We start from the raw sequence: 4916 nt of genomic DNA on the forward strand, positions 1-4916 counted from the left end.
CATATGGATAAATATAAAATCCTAAACAACGTTTGTCTACCCCTATGTTTGTGTGTCTGTGTTATCTGTGAGTGTGTGAATGATTTGATTTGATGGAGCAGGAGCCAGGGGAGGGTAGCGGTATAAAATGTGTTATACTCAGTCTGGTACTGTCACACCCTGACCATAGTTTACTTTGTATGTTTATATGTTTTGTTTGGTCAGGGTGTGATCTGAGTGGGCATTCTATGTTGGATGTCTAGTTGGTTTCTTTCTGTGTTTGGCCTGATATGGTTCTCAATCAGAGGCAGGTGTTAGTCGTTGTCTCTGATTGGGAACCATACCTCTACAGACACATCATGAGAACCACTGCAGCCGTCATACTGGTCCTCTGTCAGTCATGGTAAGTTACCATCATCTGAAACATGATTTGACAGGCAGCTCTACATTAAACTTCAAATTGATCATCAAGTTGGCTCCATTTCATCCTCCTTTTTGCTGCTGTACTTTACTCGTGTGTCTTTGATCTGGTGTCTCCATAGCCTGGGACTGTCAGCCTGTAGTGGATATCAAGAATCTGGTGCAGATCGATGCAGGACTGGGGCAAGTGGTTGCAACGGACACAAATTAAATCCCTTACTACCTGGTAGGTGATAAATGGATCTGCCTGCCTGGTTCCCTGAAGCATATCACTGTAGGACCAGCAGGGATCTGGGGTGTCAACAAGGCAGACTCAATCTACAAGTATGTGGCCGGTAACTGGGTGCAAGCTGCAGGTTAGTGGAGAGCATTTCTCAATATTTATCCAGAGGACACCTGCTTCTTAGCTTTCCTGATACCATCAGGCTGTTGAGAAAAGTATTAATGTGTTACATGTTTAACGTAATGCCATTGTAAGTCATTTGGCAGAACTCACAGATGCGCACTTCATGTTTGCTTGTCTGTCTGTCTTTGTGGTCTTCAGGCAGTTGGATGCTGGAGGTGACCAATTTGTTGTGGGGGTTAACATAAATGATACACCATACTGTCGGACACGTAGTGCCACAGTTGGCTACAAGGGTCCAGGTTCACCCCTTCCATGGACAGGATTGCCAGGTAGTGTGAAGTATTCTAGTTGTGGACATTTTGGGTGCTGGGCAGTCAACAAGAATGATGATATCTACTTAATGAGTGTGAGATCTGGGAAAGAGTGTGAGAGCTGGAGTAGAGGATGGAGAACCTCAGTTATTTTAAAACTATTTCATATTATATCTGTTGAAATGAATGTTTGTTTCCAGAATGTGAACAGAGACACCTGTCAAAACAAGGGTTGGAGTCGCATTGACGGCAAGCTTTCCATGATTGAGGTGGCAACTGATGGTCGTGTCTTTGGGGTCAACTCTGCAGGCCAAGTTTCTACCAGGTAAGATTACTACTTACAGTTCCACCCTTTCCCCCTCAACATAAATAACTCACTTGGAAATGACTTGTAATAATAATGATACTCCTTTAATAATAACTCTGGTCCTGACTGAACTTACTTTGTGACATGAAGCTCTTTACACAAACATTTAAATGGATACATAAATGAAATCAGATCTAAACTTATAATAGTGTGTAGACAGCGTAAGGTAAAATATGTCAAAGTTGGATGTCCTTTAAAGCTACAGTTTGGGAGGAAAAACAACAACGAAGCAGTCACCCTGCCACTTGTTTTAGTAAACAGCCGAGGAATGTCGCTAGACAAATGTAACCATTCTCAAATGCATAGATGGATCTATGGACGCAAAGGACAGACCATCCATGAGAAGAAAACATGTTTTGTTTGTTCTAAACATGTCTTTTTAAAGCTAGACATTGTTTGTTTACAAACAATTGAGTCCAAGCTTACATTTAGGCTTCTAATGCAGTTATATTCTTCAAAAATCAATGGCTATATACAATTAATAAAGTCCAAAAGATGTATGCACTTTATAAATATTGATGAGCTTAAACCATAAAACCCACCCTTTTCTTCAACACAGCCAGTAAACCAGAGGGCACTGGATGGAGCAATGTCCCAATGTGCATGATAATGAAGCACGTGACTTACGACCTGGGCCGTCTTTGGGTCGTCTCCAAGTCTGGCTTCGCCATGGTGTGCACACATTAGCCTCTTCTCTGTAGCTGAAGGCCATTCGCGATCTGACAAGCTCACTTGCTAACTCATTGATCTCTCTTTCTAGAACAGCCTTCTGATTGAGGACATGAATTCATTAGAATCCTTCATTCTAAAACCGTTTCCTTCATTCGAAAAAACTATATATATTTTTAGTACTTTATCTCTATCAATAGTAATCATTGACTGTACTGAGGTTTAACTTCTTTTTATCAATGTAGATGTTTTCTCCCACAAAACTGACCACCAACAGCCTTATAAAAGTTGTATTATTTTCTTCATGACTCCTTGATTAACACTTAGAGGTTTGCTATGGCTGCTATTGATCGTAGTGTAAAAACATGTACCTTCCAATGTCATCAATGGAGTTGATGTAATCCTTGGCATTGCTTATTATCTCATATTATATCATTTCCCACAAATAAAGCATTCATTTTAAAACTAATTTCTGTGTTTTGAACAGAGGAATTTAAGATCAACTGAAACTTGAGAGATCTGTTTTGTGATGTTTTTTGCCACTAGAACCACACGGAGGATTCAAATAATACGACCTTGATGAGTTGATTATTTGAATCAGCTGTGTAGTGCTAGGGGGAGAAAACATTCACTCCTTGGGGTTCTGAGGACCTAGTTTGGGAAATGCTGCCACTGAAATGCTGCCACAGTCCCACTGTTAGGAATAGAGGTAGGGAAGTGGCAGGGCCACAGTTCAACAGTCCATTTCCACTATTTCTATCTCACCCATAGGGAGCAGCAGTAACCAGGCCAGGTGCTTTGAGTGCCGACAAGATTGAAGGCTCACAGGTGTGAGTGATTGACGGGGAGTCTCAGGAAGGAAGCTGGAGGAGGAAATGGTGACTGTGCTTGAAGAAGCTACACTGGATCTGGCCAAACTGTCCACGTCGGAAATAACATGTATTAATCTTCTGAGCAGGTCTCCTGCCAAAGGAGTTACAGCTGGAGCCTCATTGGATAAAGAAGAGAAGTACCTTAGTCAGTAAATCCTAGGATTGGTCAGTGCACTTTGTCTGACCCGTATGGTAAATGAAAGGAGAAACGCCTGTTGGTATTATTGTTGGAGACTACCTGAGTATGTGAAGTTTGGATATGTGGTGAGAGCATTTGTGTCCAAACCATTACAGTGTGGGAATTGTGAAGGATATGGTCACATGTCAAATGTTTGCAGATGGGAGAAGTATGATATTGAAGAATCTGTGAATAGAAAATGTTGCAACTGTGGCGGGGATCGTACTTTGGATTTCCTTGAGTTCCCTGTTAGGGTGAAGCAGGTTGAGGGAGTTCCCTGTTAGGGTGAAGGAGGTTGAGGGAGTTCCCTGTTAGGGTGAAGGAGGTTGAGGGAGTACCCTGTTAGGGTGAAGGAGGTTGATTACCCTGTTAGGGTGAAGGAGGTTGAGGGAGTACCCTGTTAGGGTGAAGGAGGTTGAGGGAGTACCCTGTTAGGGTGAAGGAGGTTGAGGGAGTACCCTGTTAGGGTGAAGGAGGTTGAGGGAGTACCCTGTTAGGGTGAAGGAGGTTGAGGGGTTCCTGTTAGGGTGAAGGAGGTTGAGGGAGTACCCTGTTAGGGTGAAGGAGGTTGAGGAGTCAGGGCTAAGCAGCGGATCTCCCATGTGGAGGCAGTGAAGAGAGTCCAAAGGGAAAGAAACAACAATAATGAAGATGTGGCTGTGGATGCAGTTTGATGTTTGATTTTGTTGAGTTATTTTCTGTTATGATAGTTTGAGATTGTATACTTTTTTTCAAATATTGTTTTCCCTCTTGGGATCCTTATTATCTGCCCGCTCAGTGGGTGGCGGAATCCACATTTAACTTTTGTGAACGCCATTATACCATAGAAGAAAAGTGATTGATGGGTGATTGACAATTTGAGAGCTGATTGAGAGTAGACTCCTAACTCAGCAGGGGGTTCCCACATGCTTTTGAATCATTTTTGTTCGGCATACTTTTTGTTCTCAAATGATATATTATTTGTCACCATGAACATCATTAACCTGGTTGGGCTGGCTGACAACAGAATGTTGACCAAGCTCACCTTAGACTCCGGTAAGTACATTAGCTCCCCTTGGAACATATACATAAAACACCCGGTTTGCCTAACTCAACATTTTACATTACATTTCAACAGACTGGTTAATTTGTCCTAGTTTCTCTAGATTAAGCTAAAATAGGAGCTGGTGTAGGTTGACTACTTGCAAGCCATTATCAATCTTCTGTAGAAAGGGGCACATACCATCTAGGACCCTCAAACTCACCTCTGGACCTCGAAGCCAATTCCACTGCATTTTTTCGTTGTTGCCCTCTAAACAGGGACTGCTTTAGACCTGGGACACCAGGTGGGTGCAATTCATTATCAGGTAGAACAGAAAACCAGCAGGCTCCGGACCTCGTAGGGAAAGCGTTGAATAGCTCCAATTTGGAATTTATAACTATGATATATCCATTTGGCATGACAGGTTGACGTTTCTTGGGATGAATCTTGTCCTGGAGGCAGAGCGGTTTTTGCTGGATGGGCCAGATGCAAAGTCAAAATTGGCTACTATCATAAAAACTCATGAAAAAATATACTTTTTGGTCTTCACGTTAGGGTTGGTCATAAGGTTAGTGTGATGAAGGCTAGTATTAGATTGGATGACTTTGTGGCTGTGCCAGCTAGTGACCACCCTGCAGAGTTGCTTCCAGTACAAGTAATTGCCAACCTGCGTTGACAAGACAGTTTCCACTAAATCAGGAGTACCAAAGATCATTCCACGGATGGGCCATTGTCTGCTGGATTTTGGATTAC

General features: G+C 42.5%; 1 pseudogene; it reads left to right on the top strand.

Annotated features, from left to right (window-relative positions):
* Positions 1-269: 269 nt before the first annotated feature.
* LOC135568900 (fish-egg lectin-like) lies at positions 270-1385 on the top strand (annotated as a pseudogene).
* The last annotated feature ends 3531 nt before the right edge of the window (positions 1386-4916 follow it).

This window comes from Oncorhynchus nerka, unplaced genomic scaffold (assembly GCF_034236695.1).
Source record: "Oncorhynchus nerka isolate Pitt River unplaced genomic scaffold, Oner_Uvic_2.0 unplaced_scaffold_1349, whole genome shotgun sequence".
Lineage (NCBI taxonomy): Eukaryota > Metazoa > Chordata > Actinopteri > Salmoniformes > Salmonidae > Oncorhynchus > Oncorhynchus nerka.